This window comes from Tachyglossus aculeatus, chromosome 15 (genome assembly GCF_015852505.1).
Source record: "Tachyglossus aculeatus isolate mTacAcu1 chromosome 15, mTacAcu1.pri, whole genome shotgun sequence".
NCBI classification, from domain to species: domain Eukaryota; kingdom Metazoa; phylum Chordata; class Mammalia; order Monotremata; family Tachyglossidae; genus Tachyglossus; species Tachyglossus aculeatus.
This window is the reverse complement of record NC_052080.1, coordinates 19176023-19195366: the sequence shown is the minus strand read 5'-3', so window position 1 is coordinate 19195366 and position 19344 is coordinate 19176023. Positions and strand designations below refer to the sequence as shown.

At 42.4% G+C, this 19344-nt stretch overlaps 1 long non-coding RNA gene across 1 annotated transcript; it reads right to left on the bottom strand.

Annotated features, from left to right (window-relative positions):
• Positions 1 to 611: 611 nt before the first annotated feature.
• LOC119937860 lies at positions 612 to 17836 on the bottom strand. Its single transcript, XR_005454238.1, has 5 exons — positions 17683 to 17836; positions 13720 to 13809; positions 5136 to 5411; positions 4518 to 4667; positions 612 to 741 (listed from the first exon to the last, which is right to left on the bottom strand). It is a non-coding gene; the product is annotated as an uncharacterized LOC119937860 (long non-coding RNA).
• Positions 17837 to 19344: the final 1508 nt, after the last annotated feature.

Sequence of the window (19344 nt, the reverse complement as noted above, 5' to 3'; positions counted from 1 at the left end):
TGCAGATGGAGGTGGGGCTTTCTGGGGGAGAAGCGTCAGCGGCGTAGCTATGGATCAGACGACTCGACAGCTTAAGACAAGAACAATCTACTGGGATCCCCACAACATCTGAAGTAGAACCCCATGTGATCTTTCCATGGAACCATCCAGTGTGAGGCCCAAAGCACCTGCTAGGATAGACTGGCAACCTCCAGCCTAACCCACTCCCACCTTAGAAAGAAGAATGACAGAATCAATCAAAAAAATTAATGGTATTTATTGAGCACTTCCTCAGTGCAGAGTTCAATGCAGTTGGGAGGCACCGTCCCTACTCTCAAGGAGCTTACAGTCTAAAGGGGAAGACAGACAAACAAATAATTACAGGCAAGGGAAGCAAGAAAATACAAGGATAGGAACATCAATCAGAGGTATTTATTGAGTGCTTTTGCAGAGCATTGTATCAATCAGTACAATAAAATGACATTAGCAGACTGGTTCCCTTACAGTCAGGGTACTTAAGTGATATGGGGATTCATTTATTCAGTCATATTTACTGAGCGCTTAATGAGTTCAAAGCATTGTACTAAGCACTTGGGAGAGTACACTATAACAATAAACAGATACGTTCCCTGCCCATAACGAGCTTACAGTCTTGAGAAGACTGGGCAGGGAGGATTAGAATGCCCTACAATTTCTCCAGTGGCTTGATATCGGTGGGACTCATTCCTGTCTTCATGAAGCTTCCAAATTAGCCAGGAATATCTGTTGGTAAATAGAAGAGTGTTTATATTCTTCAGGTGGGAGATCAGTTAATCAATCAAAGAAATAAGAGGTGTAGCTGCAAGGCACAGGAGCAAATGAACTTTCATCTCTCTATTTTCTCCCTTACAACCAATTAGAATTGTTCCTGGCTGGTACAGAGGAGAAAGAAGCCTTCATACAGATCTTATTGCTCTGCATCAAACAGAAACTCCTTACCTATGGATTTAAAGCACTCAGTCAGCTGGCCCCCTCCTACCTCACCTCACTAACCTCCTATTCCAGGCCAGTGCGCACACTCCACTCTTCAAGTGCCAGCTTCCTCACCACCGACCCCTTTCCCACATCCTCCCCCTAAGCCTGGAACTCCCACCCCCTCCATATGACAGACCATCACTCTACCTTCAAAGCATTATTAAGGTTACATCTTCACCAAGAAGCCTTCTACAGTGACGCTCCCTCTTCCCTGGCTCGCTCTCACGTCTGTCATCTTTGCACTTGGATGTGTGACCTTTGGACATTTGATACCCGAGTCAGGTTCCAGTTGCCCTCAGACCCATTTTCCATACTTTCTGGTCAAGGGTTTGACAACTCTTTGACATCCTGACTACTGGAATATCCCAGTTGGCTCTCACTGACTCCAGAAGGGAGGATAATGGACATGTTGGTATAAAATGGATTCCATTTACAGAGCAATAATTATGTAAATGCTACAGAACACTGAGGAATAGTGCAAAGATAAACATCTTTCAAGATCTCTGGATAATTCAATATCTAAAAGGCCCAGAAGTTGGGAATCAGCACATGTGGAAGGATTTGATACGTAAAGACAAAATAACATAAGGACCCAAAAGTATCAATAAACAAAGCAGTCCCTAAGCATTGCTGTTAAAGGAACCATTTCCAGACTTCTAAATCAATCAAAATTTATTGACCATGTGTCTAAAGCACTGCACTGAGCACTTGGGTGACTACAAGAGACTTGGTAGACACATTCCCTGCCTTCAACAAGCTGACAGTCTAAAGAAAGAAATGAATATAAATACATTACAGATATGTACATAACTGCTATGAGGCTGAGGGTGAGGTGAATGATGACAATTGCATAGATGACACAGAAAGGAGAAGCAATTGGGAAAAAGACATTTTAATCAGGGAAGACCTTTTGGAGGAGATGTGACCTCAATAAAGCTTTGAAGATGGGGAGAGTTGTGGTCTGGCTTATATGGAATTCTAGGCTAGGGGGAGGATTCCTCAGTTTCCCCTCTCTTCCCCATCACCTCAACTTGCTCCCTTTGCTCTTCCCAACTTCTTTCCACCCCAAAGCATGTATGTATGTATAAATATATAATAATTACATTTATTTATAGTGATGCCTGTTAACTTGTTTTGATGTCTGTCTTCCCCCTTCTAGACTGTAATCTCAGTGTGGGCAGAGATTGTCTCTTTCTTATTGAATTGTTCTTTCCAAGTGCTTAATACAGTGCTCTGCACACAGTAAGTGCTCAATAAATATGATTGAGTGAATCAATATGAGAAAGGGGTCTGTGGCGAGATAAGTAAGATCAGGGCACAGTGACTATGCTGGAGATGGAGAAGCGGAGTGTGCGGGCTGGGCTGGAGTAGGAAATTACTGAGGTAAGGTAAAAGAGGGGTGAGCTGATTAAGGGCTTTAAAACCATTTAGGCTGTTCAAAATTCAATAGTCAAAGCTTTCTCAAAGTTCTATAACTTCAGGAAGCCTCACCTATCACTGTTAATCTCCCTCCCACTCTGCTTATCTAGGAGAGGGTAGGAGCCAACTACAAAGACAATCTGATGAGGTCAGCTCAGGTTCAGAATACAGGAGCTAGAAAAAACCTTAAAGGTCACCAAGGTAGATCCCTCTGCCTCTAAGAATCACCGCTCTGAATTAAGCCATAACAGATAAGAATATAGACTGATTTAGAGTGGAAGCACCTTGTGGACAATGATCATGTCACTTTATTATTTGGTACTTTCCAAAGAACAAGTGCAGTCTGTCACACCAAGAGATCATTGTAGCCTAGTAGAAAAAGCACAGGCTTGGGAGTCAGAGTACCTGTGTTTTAATCTCAGCCCTGCCACATGTTTGCTGAGTGATCTTGGGCAAGTCGCTTCATTTCTTTGTGCCTCAGTTACCTCATCTGTAAAATGGAGATTAAATCCTATTCCCTCCTATTTAAACTGTGAGCCTCATATGCCACAGGGATTGTTTCCAATCTGATTAATTTGTTTCTAAACCAATGCTTAGAGTAGCACTTAGCACATTGTAAGTGCTTAACAGGTACTATAAAAAAATTTGAGCCTCAATAATTCTACTTATGACTACCAACATAGATGGAGAAAAAAAAAAACTTTTAGTACTTAAGAACTGAATTTTTTAAAAGTTCTTCCTTTAACTTGTTTGCTTGTTTGAAAAAGTGGTACTTGTTAAGGCACTTAAAATGTGTCAGGCATTGTAGTAAGCTCTGGGGTAGATAGAAGATAATCAGATTAGATACAGTCCTTGTCCCACACGGGGCTCATTTCTAAATCAGAGCAAGTGGGATTTAACATTCATTTTACAGAGAAAACCAACTTGCCCCAGTAGACCAGTGGTGGAGGCTGGATTAGAACCCAGGTTCTCTGATTTCCAGGCCTGTATTCTTTCCACTAGGTCATGCCGCTTTCTTCACACTTTCTTCATTTTATATTCTCTCTACCAGGTGGATTTGAACATACAAATTCTGAGTCACATGTGCCGGTACGTTTTCGGTAGGACTGCATTTAGATAGATCTATGACAGTGAGCAGGCATATCTATAAGAGTCTTGCAGTTGTGTGTCACAAGAGCAGCTTAGCAATTGTGTTCCTTTGGAGGGTTTTTCTGCTTAGGCAGTGAGTTACTAGTCTCCTGATTAGAACCAGATTTGTGTGATTTAGGGGTTGAAATTGGAACAGCCACTACTGTGTGCAGGATGTAAAGGGAATAAAATGAATGGGGTATTAACCTTCAGCCACTGAATATTAATCAGCTTTTTGAAAAAAGAAAATAGAGAGTCTGCCACACTAAATATTTTTAGCATTTATTGACAGGATATGACTTCCTTTCTCCCCCACCCCTTTCGCTTTCAATCAGGACAGTGAATAGATTCTGAATACACTAATATATGGTTGGAAAATCACCAGGCAACCCTTAACTAAGGAGTTGGAACTACCTGAAAGGAAATGTGTGACTTTATCTATGAATAACCCTGAATTATAGGACTTTCTCTCGGACCCCGGTTCCCAGAGAAGCCTCCACTAAACTTGAAGAATGACCATGAGAATTTCTATAAATGTATGAAAACGAATCAATTCCCATACAATCGGTGATGGTCTGATTATACCAGACAAAAATATAATTTGGACAATAATGCACAGCTATGCCCGCTTTTATATGTCGTTCATATTCCAAAATAACATCACCGACTGGGAATTTTACCCATGGGTGAGGGGGTGTTACAAACTGACAGTCTGTAACCCTGATGCACATATAAAAACTGTCGCCTGTTCTTCTGGTGCATTTGATGTCAGCAGTGCCTAGCACCATTTTAAAGTTTTTGGGGGTTTTTTTTGCCTCTCAGGGTCACAGTTTTCTAGACCTTTCCACTTACAAAGAGACGCTCTTTTCTTGACTGCAGTGCACAGGCTGGTTCTATGTTCTAAGAGCTGAAATTCCACATTATTTCAGGCTGTTTCCTCTGCCCCCTCTGTTTTCGGTAACCTCATTTTAGCTTACCAATAGAACAGCTGTTTGGAAATCCTACTGTCAATCATTCTTCTCTTCCAGCCAGGCTGCCCGGATAGGAGTAGAGTTTCGCTTCTAGTAGCGGAAAGGCTTCATTCCAACACCTCATGTGGCGTGATCCCGCTTGTTGTTGAGAGTGACCTAAGAGACAATGATAGAACTACACAAAAAGCTGGTTGTGATTTCTGTGGGGGGTGGGGGGGGGCAGTTCTCAAAACCTCATAACTTGCTGCACAATTCAGCACAACTCTCGAAAAGGAGGTAGAAAAGAGAAGCCCTCATGAACTCATCATCATCATCAATCGTATTTATTGAGCGCTTACTGTGTGCAGAGCACTGTACTAAGCGCTTGGGAAGTACAAGTTGGCAACATATAGAGACAGTCCCTACCCAACAGTGGGCTCACAGTCTAAAAGGGGGAGACAGAGAACAAAACCAAACATACTAACAAAATAAAATAAATAGAATAGATATGTACAAGTAAAATAGAGTAACAAATATGTACAAATATATATATACATATATACAGTGCTGTGGGGAAGGGAAGGAGGTAAGACCCAACTGAAAGTCTACAGAATCTTGTTGCCACTTTCCAGATGTTACACTGACCTTGTTGATTCTGTTTGCTGTGTTTTTGTCCAGTTCCTCATCCTTGGTCAAAATGCTTTCTAGACTGCAGATTTCTGTGACATTTGGTTTGAGATCTTCGGATATATTGAGGTTCTCCCTCACTGTTGAAGAAGTTTCCTAGTAGGTTGGAAAAGTTTTCTGACACCATCTTCCACTCCGACTGGATGGACTAAATTGGACAACACCAGATCTATTACCCCGCCCTGCTTTTCCTCACTGGAAATGAGCATTAGATCAGACAGGATGCCTTCATCTCTGAGGAAAAAAAAAGGTGTATAGTAAATTCAGGAATTTGATTAACTTCTTGGGGCAGTCAAATTTACTTAGATTTGACGGCAAGAAATCAGGACCATGTCAAATGCTATCACACTGTCTTACACATATGCTACAATGGTAAATCCAGGAGGAGGAGGATAAAACTATCTTCTTTTCCAGGAGATCAAGAAAAACTCTGACTAGCCAATGGAGAGAAGTCATGTCTGCTTGTCTTCTGTGTGATCTTAGCAAGTTACTTATTTTCTCTGCCTGTCAGTTACCTGTAGTAGTAGTAAGTAGCACTGTAGTAATAACAATAACAATTATGGTGTTAGTTAAGCACTTACTGTGTGCCAGGCACTGTACTAAGTGCTGAGGAGGGTACAAGCAAATCCAGTTGGGTACAGTCTTTGTCCCACAAGGGGCTCACAGTCTCAATCCCCATTTTAAAGATGAGGTAACTGACGCCCAGGAAAGTGAAGTGACTTGCCCAAGGTCACAAAGCAGACAAGTGACACAGCCAGAATTAGAACTCATGACCTGAGTCCCAGGCCAATGCTCTAGCCACTACACCATGCTGTTTCCACTATAGTAAATGCTGGGGCAGATCAAAGATAGTCTGGATACAGTCCCTGCCCACAGAGGACTCACAGTCTTCATCCCCATTTTCCAATGAGGAAACTGAGGCCCAGAGAAGTCAAGTGACTTGCCCAAACTCACACAGCAGGCAAGTGGCAGAGTCAGGATTAGAACCCAGGCCTTCTGAGTTTCAGGGCCGTGCTCTTTTCACTGTCACATTGCTCCCCCTTGTACTACCTTCCTAAGTGTTTTCTGTGGCCACCTGTTATTACAAACATGTTTTTCATGTATTTCGTCCACTTCCCAGGTGTGCATTCATTAAGACAGTTCAAATCCAGTAGTATTTTAGATTCAGAATGATCAAAAATCTAGGGTCTAGAGAGGCCCAGATATGTTTTGCTGCCAGTCAGCTGCAAATTCAAGAGAAACAATGGAGTGTTTCTCCAACCAAGAAAATAAGCACTCCTGGTGACTAATTACATGGGCTATTGTTCCTGCCTATGTGGGTTGAATGGAAAATGATTCAGTTCACTTTTAGTTGACTTCTATCAACACCTCATCATCAGTGGTATTTATTGAGCTCTTACTGTGTGCAGGGCACTGTACTAAGCGCTTGGGAAAGCACAAAAAAACAGAGTTAGAGTAGACACTTTCCCTGTCCACAACAAACTTACAGTCTAGAGGGGGAGACAGACATTAATATAAATAATTTATAATATAAAATTTATGGATCTGTCCATAAGTGTTGTGGGGTTGAGGGTGGGAAGAATATCAAATGCCCAGAAGTCACAGATCCAAGCAAACAGACAATGCAGAAGGGAGAAGGAACCAGGAAAATGAGGGATTCAGATATGATCTTTCAAGTTGGGTTTTTTAATCTTAGATTTGAAATGTGCAACAATGCACCTCACTCCCTGGCCATGTGGTCAACATCAAGGGGATGTTTTTTTAAACCCATTTTACTTCTTAAAAAATAACTTTCTTAGGTGTGCTTGAACTTCTTTCCACTGTTTCTCAAATTAAGCCCAACCCAACCCAACCTGGTTTATCTTGCCTCTATCTCCCTGAGATCTGATTCCCCAACTAACTGGACTTAACTGAGAAAAAGTATCTAGAATGAATTTTTTTTAACAGCAGGAGCATTAGGACTTCTAAGGGAACACTAATGACGTATTTTCAGATTTGAGCAGCCAGGATAAATCTAGTGAAACATACAGTTCTCACTGTAGAAGGAGGAGTTGAATCCCAGGAAGAGAGTCAGTCAGAGAGGACAAAATGCAGATTTCCCCAACCTTATCATCTACAGCAAAATGACTTGCTAGCAACCCCAGCATAGCTTAGTGGAAAGAGTACTGGACTGGGAGCCAGATGATCTGGATTCTAATCCTGGCTCCCCCCACTTGTCGGATTTGTTACCTTGGGCAAATCACTTCATTTCTCTATCCCTCAGTTTCTCATCTGTAAAATAGGAGTTAATACCTGTTAACCCTTTTATTTAGACTGCAAGCCCCAAATGCATTTGATCTGATAATCTTGCATCTTCCCCGGACACTCAGTACAGCGCTAGGTACATAGCAAACGCAAATGCTACAGTTACTTCTTCTCTTTCTTTATCCTTAAAGTTCAGCCTGATGTTACCTTCCCATAACAGAGATAGACCCATTTCACCAAGTAAAGAAAACCTCACATCCCATTAAAACAATCCTAGTACCAAGTGATATGAACCCACAACACCATATTCGTAGACCTGCCCTTCCCTCCCTATTCCCAGCAATCCAAGACAATGGAAATAGTGATAATTCCTATTTTTGAGCACCTACTTGGGGTAGTGCACTTACGAAGCACTTGGGAAGTACAAAATAAAGAAGTGATAAATTCCTTGCCCAGAAGGAAATTACAGTTTAATGCAGGAGGTAAATTTAAAAGTATTTACAAATAAAGCCGTGAGGATAAATAATTGAAAAAGTGTGTATGTATAAAAACATATCTACACAAAATTAATTGCACTATATATTTATATGTATGTATATGAGTGTATATATATGCACACATATGTGATATGTACATACATATAATAAGCACATATGGGGGGTATAAGTTCATAAATTTATAAATGCTAGGTTTAATGTACTCCCATACAGAGACATACACTTTACTGAGGGCTGGAAGGAGGGAAGGGGAAGAAAATAATTTCTTCCCTAAAGAAACTGATCGCCTGATGGGACAAACAGTACACAGCTAAATAGACATGCACATGCAGGTTTAGTGTATACAAGGCTAAATACATGCAGAATTCCACCTCCTTTCCGAGTGGAAATGTTGCTTCTGTGTATATCCCTGCTGGCTCTACTATAATCACTTTATTTTTGATTTCTCCTGCAGACAAGGTTAAAAAAATCACAGTCCAGATCTTGAAACACCAACCACCTTGAACCGCTGACGGAATTAATTTTTCCCCTCTTTCTTGTCCGTTCAATTTAGGTCTGTGAAGTTCCCCAACCCTGATATTCAAATGACAGAAGATCTGGTCAGCAAAGGTGTTGACCTAGTGTATTCCACACTGTCCTCTCTCTGGGGCAGCCAGAATTCATTTGTTTTCACTGACTCCTTATCAAATTACCTGGGTTTGATTCCCAGCACAGAATGTATTGAAAAAAAAAAAGAAAAGTGGTAGATTTTCAGGAAATAGCAAGTTCTTTTTCACTGAGATAAAAATCATTTGGCAAGCCACAGTGAAATACTTCTAGTTTCTAGTAGGGGGTGTGGGGTGTGGGGGGAGTCAAGGGAAGATGCTAATGAACCACAAAAGAAAAAGAAGGAAGTTAAAAAAAATCAGCCCTCACTTTTGAAAACAGCTCAGTTTGCAGTGGATTTTTAAAAGAAATGTCAGGGGCTGCTTCCCAAGGGACAGAGTGCAAGCCAAGTCCGGTTTTTTAGCGAAGGTAAAATGAAGTTATCAATTCTGCGATTTTAGAGGACCGAGCTTCATTACACCATCAGCGGTCTTTAATATAGAGCTTTTCGTTCCTCTCTATGGACAAAGGCAACCCTCCATTTTCCATGGTCAAAGGACACAGGGCTGGAGACAGATCAATGAACTGCGAAGGCAATCCCAAACATTTCACCTGAACCATTACTTTCCACCTCCTCACCAGTGTACCTTCCTTGGAGCTGTGAGCAAGGAATTTGGGGCAGTCTAGACAGTTAATCAAAATCAGTTAAGTTCCCTCACCCCCACCCTAAAATCTGCAAACCACTAGCAGCCAAAAATTCACCATGTAAGAGACAGCCAACCAAGAGATGGTGTCTGTGGAAAAGCAGGGTAGCAGAGATTGATGATAGAACTCCACCAAAGCAATTAATTATCAAGCAGTAAGAGAGATATCACCCACTGGAGGCAATACACTGTGCTGAGTGCTTGGGAAAACACAATAGAACCATGAGACGCTTTCCCAGCTCACAAGGAGTTCATGGTAAAATGGGAAGTTACTGTGAGAGGGAATTCAATTAGGGTTAAGAGTAGGATTAAATTAAGACAAAGTATTTTTTCACAGTATTTGGTAAGTGCTACTATGTGCCAGGCACTGTATTAAGTGGTGGGGTAGATACAAGGTAATCAGGTTGGACACAGTTCATGTCCCACCTGGGGCTCACAGTCTTAATCCCCATTTAACAGAGAGGGAACTGAGGCACAGAAAAGAGAAGTGATTTGCCCAAAGTCACATGCCAAACCTGTGGCAGAGCTGGGATTATAATTTAGGTCCTTCTGACTCCAAGGAGTGTGCTCTATCCACTAGGCTACACTGCTTCTTCTGGACTCTGTTTGCTTCTCCTGTAATCGAATCTACCAGCTACTTTCACAGGTGTTAATGACAGTGTACTGCACACAAAAGGCATTCAATAAATACCAAAGAATGACTGCTTATCACACCTTCAGGGAACTCATCAGCTACCTCTCCTTGAGCTACCAACCTGGTGGAGAAGACTCTCAATTCTATTTTACAAGCCCTTACTTCCCCCTCTCGGGAGGAAGAGTCAAGCAGAGACATACCCACTGCATTCGTAGCTTGGCCAGTGGCAAGCGAGTGGCAGGCAATCTGCTACAAGTCAAAACTCAACAATGCTGGGCAGCAGCAGCAAGGGAGAGAGTCGAGAGCTGAGACTCTGGTTTACTGCGCGGTAGGTGGCAATGGTAAACCACTTCCAGATTTTTACCAGGAAAACTCTATGGATCCACTAACAGAACGATTACAGATGGAAAGCCGGGCGTTCTGGGAGAGATGTGTCCGTGGTGTCGCTATGGATCGGAAAAGACTCCACGGCCTAAGACAAGACAGCCCTTACCTCTCTCTCCATCTGCATGCTCTTATTTGACCTTAATAATAATAATGGCATTCATTAAGTGCTTACTATGTGCAAAGCACTGTTCTAAGCCCTGGGGAGGTTACAAGGTGATCAGGTTGTCCCATGGGGGGCTCACAGTCTTAATCCCCATTTTACAGATGAGGTAACTGAGGCACAGAGAAGTTAAGTGACTTGCCCAAAGTGACACAGCTGACAATTGGCAGAGCCGGGATTTGAACCTATGACCACTGACTCCAAAGCCTGTGCTCTTTCCACTGAGCCACACTGCTTCTCAATTTCGCCTCCAGGACATTCCTAGAGTAGATAGATACTAATCTATCACCTGCCTTCAGCTAAAAATGTTCAAAACCAAACTGCTGATCTTCCCTCCAAAATCCTTATCCACTTCTTAACTACTTAACTTTCCCTTTACCCTTGGTAACAACACTATCCTTCTTGTTTCCAAAGCCCACCCCTTTGGCATTATCCTTAATTCCTCCCTTTCTTTCTGATGGTATTTATACCTATCTACTTGTTTTGCTTTGTTGTCTATCTCCTCATTCTAGACTGTGAGCTTGTTGTTGGGTAGGCACGGTCTTTATATTTTGCCAATTTATACTTTTCAAGCAGTTAGTACAGTGCTCTGGACACAGTAAGTGCTCAATAAATACAATTAAAAAAAAGTCTCACAGCCAATCTGTTACTAAATCCTCTCATTTTTCCTCCTCCCAATTAATGAAGCAGTCTGGCTTAGGGGGCAAGAGCTTGGGTTTGGGAGTCAGAAGACATGGGTTCTAATCCATGCTCTACTACTTGTCTGCTGTGTGACCATGGGCAAGTCACATCACTTCTCTGGGCCTCAGTTACCTCATTCCTAAAATGGGGATTAAGACTAGGAGCCTCATACGGGACAGGGACTGTTTTGAACCTGATTACCTTGTATCTACCCCAGAGCTTAGAACAGTGCTTGGCACATAGTGTGTAAAAAATACCATAATCATTTATTGCTATTATTATTTCCCAACCTCTGACTCACTCTATTCCTCTTCCCTTCAAATCTGCCAAACCTCAGCTCTTCCCCTTTCCAAATCCTTCTGAAATACCACCTCCTCCAGGAGGATTTCCCTGATAACATTTGGTCTTAGCCATCTCACAACCTCTCTTCTACCATCTCAAAACTTTAGCATTCCTTTAGCATTATGAACACTCATAACACTAGATGGTAAGCTCCTTGTGAGCCAGGGAACATGTCTACCAACTCAGTTGTATTGTCCTCTCCCAAGCGCTTAGAACAGTGCTCTGCACAGGCCATGCACTCCATAAATACCAGTGATTGATAACATCTTGCCACAAATTTGTACAAAATGATTTACAGAGTTGTTGAAACGCTCTTCCACATATTTGTAAATCATTTTATGTCCTCTCTGCTGTTAGATTGCAAGCTTCTTGAGGGTAGGTATTGGATCTTCCACCTCTACTGTATTCTCCCAAGTTCTTAGAACAGGGCTACACATACACAAGCTATGCAATAAATACAATTCATTGATCAAATCACTTAACTACATAAATAAGTCAGGTCCCAAGCTGTAGCACAAATACCCAAGGACCAGACAAGTGGACAGACTTGAAACAGCTTTTATCTATTCCGCTGTGGGAAGGGTAACAACTGTATCTGCATTTTAGCCAAGCCAAATCATTACTATCATGTAATTGCAAGGCTACTATCAGTTACTGATTCTGAGGCTTCAGAGGTGACCCCACCTCTTTCTTTCTCTGAAAGGCCAAGGTTTTGGGGGGGATTTTTGCAGGGAAGTCAGGGAGAGCAGCTTAATCAATCGATCGATCAGTGACAGTTCTAAAGCATTTGGGAGAGGACAATAAAGGTTGTAGAACTCAGAAGCAGTGTGGCTTAGTGGAAAGAGCTCAGGCCTGAGAGTCAGAGGACCTGGGTTCTAATCCTGGCATTGTCAGGATACTTGTTACTATATATACTTTATGTACTTGTTAAGCATTTACTATGTTCCAGGCACTGTAATAAGCACTGGAGTAGATGCAAGATCATCAGGTTGGACACAGCCCTTTATTCCACCTGGGGCTCAGTCTTATTCCCCTAGAGGAGTGAAGTGACTTGCCAAGGTCACACAACAGATAAGTAGCAGAGACAGGACTAGAACCCAAGTCCTCCTTTTCTTATGGCATTTATTAAGCGCTTACTATGTGCCAGTCACTGTTCTAAGCACTGGGGTAGATACAAGGTAATCAGGCTGAATACAGTCCCTGTCCCACATGAGGCTCACAGTCTCAATCCCCATTTCACAGATGAGGGAACTGAGGCCCAGAGAAGTTAAGTGACAAGGTTATACAGCTAACAGGTGCCAGAGTTGGGATTAGAACCCAGGTCCTTCTGACTCTCAGGCCCCTGCTCTATCCACTAAGCCATGCTGCTTCTCACCACTTGTCTGCCATGTGACCTCGGGCAAGTCACTTGACTTCTCTGGGCTTCAATTTCCTCATCTATAAGATGGGGATTAAATCCTATTTCCCTCCTACTTAGTCTGTGAGCCCCATATGTGACAGGGACTATGTCCAACCTGATTAACTTGTATTTGCCCCAGTGCTTAGCATAGTGCTTGACACATAGCAAGTACTTTAAAAATAATCATAATGGTAATATCTCTAGTCATGCCAGAGATGACAAAGTAGAGCTGAAAAAGAGTCTAGCAGGAAGAAATATGGATGAGCAAAAGAATTTCCCTCTAATTTTAATACACACAATCCATCCTTGAATGATAATTGGTAACAATAATAATAACTGTGCTCTTCGTTAAGCACTTATTATTGTTCCAGGCACTTTACTAAATGCTGGGGTGGATACAAACATATCTGGTTGGACAGTCCCTGTCCCACATGGGGCTCACAGTCTCAATCCCCATTTTGTTGATGCGGTAACTGAGGTACAGAAAAGTGAAGTGACTTGCCCAAGGTCACCCAGCAGACAAGTGGTGGAGCTGGGATTAGAACCCAGGTCCTTCTGTTTCCCAAGTCGGGGCTTTATCCATCTACTACACCACACTGGTGCTCCCAAAGCAGCCACACCTAGTGAAATTGCTAAGGCTCCTGGAACTCAGTGCTGATGTCAGGGTGCATATATGACTCCCATTAATCAGAGTGAGTGTCAGGTGGGAATACTTAATACCATACACACCATGGACCCACAAGCTGAGCAGTGTTTTCTAATCCACAGCAAATTCAAACCAAAATGTTCCGCTCCTTTATTCTGTGCTCCCAAGACACTGTTGTTTGGTTGGCTTCCTAGAAACAGAACTGAATTCTAATCAGTTTGCATTTAAAGGCTGCATAATGGTAATATAATCTCTCTGCTAACCTTGATCATCTGTTTCCCATCTCCACAAGCTGCACGATCCACTCAACTCCTGCTGAACATCAGAAATGCTGCAGTCCTCTTGCGGTACCCCTGGATAAGAAGAAATGTTTGGGAGAGGTGAGGCAGGTCTGTAGAGGTGTTGGGAAAGAAGCTTATTCATTGCCCAGAGGCCTAGAAACAAAGCATCAAGGGATCGATTATGCAGGAGATTGGTCACTGTGGCTCAAAATTCTTGCAGTTCCTGAGTCAGTTTCCAGTTTCTTTAAATTTTTTTATGGTATTTGCTAAGCACTTACTCTGTGTCAAACACTATTCTTTGTCCTGGGGTTGGTACAAGTTAATCAGGTCAGACGCAGTATCTGTCCCACGTGGAACCCATAGTGTAAGTAGGAGGGAGAAGAGATATTAAATGCTCATTTTATGGTTTAGGGAACTGAGGCACAGAGCAGTTAAGTGACTTGTCCAAGGTCACGCAGCAGACAAGTGATGGAGCTGTGATTAGAATCCAGATTCTCTGACTCCCAAGGCCTTTTCATTCATTCAATCGTATTTATTGAGCTCTTACTGTGTGCAGACCACTGTATTAAGCGTTTGCAAAGTACAATTTGGCAACAGATAAAGACAATCCCTACTCAATAATGGGCTCACGTTTTCCACTTGGCCGCGTGGCTTCGATTCCTGGCATTTCTCTAACCGGTCATCTTCCTCGTCAGCGGCATATTGTTTTGTTACCAACATATATATGGAAAGCATCCATCTGTGCTGCCCCCTACATTAACTGCCTGCCAAGATCAATTAATTGTATTTATTTATTTTTTAATTTGAATGGTATCTGCTAAGCATTTACTATGTGCCAGACACGGTAGTAAGACCTGGGACAGATACAAACTAATCAGTTTGGACACAACCTCTGTCCCACATAGGGCTCACGATCATAATCCCCATTTTACAGATGAGGTAACCGAGGCCCAGAGAAGTGACTTACTGAAGTGACATGAGAAGTGTGGCAGAAACCAAATTAGAACCCAAATCCTTATCCCTTATTGAGCACTTACTGCATGCAAAGCACTGTACTAAACCCTTGGGAGAGTACAAAATAGTCGAGCTGGCAGACTCCCTTTCCCTGCTCACTACAGAAACTTGTCAAGGTGATTGTGAACCTACAAGGTTGTTCACCAGTTGTATGATTTCTTACTCCAACCCACCCTTCACACTTGGCTCCTCTAATGCCCACCTACTCACTATACCTCAATCTTCTCTAACTTGCCGCCAATTGCCTCACTTTGTCCCGCCCCTGACCTGTCTCTCCCTTTCTATCCACCATCCCACTGTTCTTCCACCTTCAAACCCTTCCCTAACTAAGCCCTCATTTCCTCTTCTTCCATTCTTTTCTGCATCACTCTCACATTTGAATTTGCACCATTTATTCACCCCTCCCTCGGCCTTTAATTTGAAACTCCTGTGGGCAGGGAACATATCTACTAAGTATTGTACTCTCCCAAGTTTTTAATGGAGTCCTCTGCACACAGTAAGCACTCAATAGATATGATTTATTGATTGATTAAGGTGCTTTGGGCAAAATCTATTCTGACCATGACACAACTTAAACTCCATTCAGTTTTTACAATCAATCGTATTTATTGAGCGCTTACTGTGTGCAGAGCACTGTACTAAGCGCTTGGGAGTACACGTTTTACAGTCAGGGTGCAACTGCCTTATTAAAACTGCTGATAACTGTGATCCTGTTGTCTCCTACAAATTGTAATACATTTCAGCAGCATTTGTCTGGAAGGGGACATCAGCTGGAAAAATAGAAGAATTCTTGACTTCAGAGTCTTAAAGCACTGATACAAAGCATGTCCAGACAGAGCACGGGCCTGGGAACCAGAAGGACCTGGGTTCTAATTCCAGCTCTGCCACTTGTCTGCTGTGTGACCCTGGGCAAGTCACTAAACTTCTCTGGGCCTCGGTTATCCCTTCTGTAAAATGGGGATGAAGGCTGTAAGTCCCATGTCAGACGGGGACTGTGTCCAACCTGATTTGCTTGTATCCAGTGCTTAGTGCAGTAACTGGCATCTAGTAAGCGCCTTAACAAATACCACAATTATTATTATTATTACACTTCTGGAGCCTTTGGAAGCTAGACCAAAGGCTGAGACACTGAGTGGTAAGAGAAATAAGTGTGAAATTTGATGAGCACTTAATATGTGCCTAACACTGTACTAAGCGCTGGGGTAGATAGAGTCCGTCCCTCATGTATCTAGTTAAAAATAAACTGTGAGCTCTTTGTGGGCAGGGAATGTGCCTGTTTATTGTTGTATTGTACTCTATCAAGTGCTTAGTACTGTTCTCTGCACACAATAAGCACTTAATAAATACAACTGAATGAATGAATAAGTGGTTACTAAGTGCAGAGCATGTACTAAGCACTGGGAAAGCATACACAGTTGGGAATTAGAACCTATCCTTCCCCTCAAGGGGCTCCCAATCTAAGAGGGGATCAGAGGTAACTAATCCCCATTTTACAGGTGAGGAAACTAAGAAGCCAACTGATTTGCCCAAGGTCACAGCAGACAATTGGCAGTCAGGATTAGAACCTAGGTCCCCCTACCTCCCAGGCCTGTGGTCTTTCCACTAGGCCACACTGCTTCGTCTCCACCACCCCATTCCCTGATGCAATTAGGAGACCTGAGCTCATTATTTTAATGGGACACTGAAAAGTGTTATTTCATCCCAACAAATGCTTTCCTCCATGTGGAATTACTATAATCTGTTCCAGCACTAACTTGAAGGGAATTTCATTAAGAGCGGGCGATCCTAGGAGCCAGATAAACTCAGGACAAATCTAAAGAGTTACTGGTTGAAACAATGAAATCTCCAGGCAACATCAGCTTTCTTGATTTGCTAGCGGAAGAGTGCCAGCTGGGTATTTAAAAAGATTTTGTTTCCTTCGAGTCATGGCTCTATGGACATATCTCACTGTTTCCAGAAAAGAGGAAAAAAAAAGCAAAAGAGAGAAATCCCTAGGTGTGACATGATTAAAGTTTGAGAACTGGACATTTTAAAATCGGAAATGTGTATATAAGACACTGTGTTGGCTGAAGGCCAGGTTGTTTGGTTTCAATCCTGCAGGCTGGGAAGTTTCAAAAGATGCTGGATTCACATGGTGAGGGAAAAAGGAACATTCATTTATTCAATATTATTTATTGAGCGCTTACTGTATGCAGAGCACTATACTAGGTGCTTGGCCTAGTGGATAAAGCGCGGGCCCAGGATTAAGAAGGACCTAGGTTTTAATCCTGGCTCTATCACTTGTCTCATGTGTGACCTTGGGCAAGTTACTTTCCTTTTCCGGACCTCAGTTACATCATCTGTAAAATGTGGTTAAGGCTGTAAGCCCCATGTGGGATAGGGACTGTGTCTCATCTGATTGGCTTGTATAATAATGATGGTATTTGTTAGGCACTTCCTGTGTGCCAGGCACTGTACTAAGCTCTGGCGTGGATACAAGCAATTTGGGTTCGACACAGTCCCTGTCCCACATGGGCCTCACAGTCTCAATCCTCATTTTACGGATGAGGTACCGGAGACAAAGAGATGTGAAGTGACTTGCCCAAAGTTACATAGTGGACAAGTGGCGGAGCTGGGATTAGAACCCATGACCTTCAGGCTCCCAGGCCCCTGCTCTATCCATTAGCTAGCATATAGCAAGCACTTACCCTAACCCTAACGTCCCACCCAAGACTGTAAACTCATTGTGGGCAAAGAATATATCTGTTTACTGTTGATATATACTTTCCCAAGGGCTTAGTACAATGCTCTGCACGAAGTAAGCACTCAATAAATATGATTGAATGAATGAACAAATATCATAATAAAAAGGAGGGAGGAAAGGGAAACACTGTCCACCATTTGGATAGGTCAGGCATCCTGCTTCTAGAATTTTCAACCGGAATTACCCACCATTCCTGTCGTTAATTGCATATCCCATGTCCACAGGGTTGTGACCATGATGCCTGTGTGTCTAGACCCTTCTTGGTGGCTCAGAAGAACTTATCTCACAATTTGTGCTTGCCAACGCCATGAACCATGATTTTGTCATTCCCAACATGGTGGCTCAGAAGAACTTATCTCACAATTTGTGCTTGCCAATGCCATGAACCATGATTTTGTCATTCCCAACGTTTACCTGAGGAAGAGAAAAAATGACATTCAGCTTGGCCTAAGGATTTAGTGGGGTTCAGTGGAAAGAGCTCGGGCTCGGGAGCCAGGCGAACTGGGTTCTAATTCTAGAGGCTTTCCCTGACTATGCCTTCCTTTCACCTTCCCCCACTCCCTTCGGGTCTGCCTATGCACTTGGATTTGCAATCCTTATTAATAATAAATAATGATAACTTTGGTACTTGTTAATCACTGTTCTAAGTGCTGGAGTAGATATAAGTTAATCAAGTTGGATACAGTTCCTAGCCCACATTGGGCTCACACTTTTAATCCCCATTTTTTATGGATGACATAACTGAAGCCCAGAAAAGTGAAATGACTTGCTCAAGGTCACACAGCAGATAGTGGTGGAGCCAGGATTAGAACCAGAGTCAGAATCTTCTGCCTTCCAGGCCCGTCAGCTTCTCTGTGCCTCAATTTGCTAATCTGTAAAATGGGGATTCAATACTTGTTCTCCCTCCTACATATACTGTGAGCACAACGTGAGTCAAGGACTATTTCTGACCTGATCGTATTCTATCAAACCCAATGCCTAACATAGTCCTGGCCCCTAAGCACTTAACAAATATTATTATTATTGTCATTATTACTATTATTATTATTATTAACCTCTTATGAGTTTACACCTTTTGTGGAATTTTATTTCAAGATGGATCACGGATGAAATTGATTCTGGGAGAATTAAATAAATCCAGAAAGAAAACCTGGCTCAAAATTTCATTTTTTCCAGACATTCAGGAAAGAGTGGTGATTATGATGCAAACCTGCTTTTTTTTTTTTAGCTGGCTGCCATAGAAGAGGTCACTGTTCTCATAAAATAAATTTTGATCAGGGGCAAAAAATGGTGAGAATTTTGTATTACATAATTTTATGAAACCCATGGCATAGTGGGCCTGGGAGTCAGAAGGTCATGGGTTCTAATTCTGACTCCACCATATGTCTGCTGTGTGACCTTGGGTAAGTCACTTTATTTCTCTGGGCCTCAGTTGTCTCATCTGTAAAACGGAGAATGAGTCTGTGAACCCCAGGTGGTACAGGGACTGTGTCCAACCTAATTTGTTTGTTTCCACCCCAGCGCTTGGTATAGTGCTTGGCACATAGGAAGTGCTTAGTGAAAACCACAATTATTATTATTATTAACAACTTGTTTGGGAAGCCAAGAAAGGTATGTGTTAAACACAGCCTCAATCCACGTGGACCTAGGATTCTCAAAATTAGGCCCTGGGTTTTAGTTCACTGGTGAAATTCAATAGGCAATTACTATGTATGGAAGCCCGGTATTAAGTGCTGCGATCGAATAAATTACACTGTAAGCTCACTGCAGGCAAGGAAAGTGTCTAACCACTCTGTTATATTGTACTCTTCCAAGAACTTGGTACAGTGCTCTGCACACTGAGAGCATTC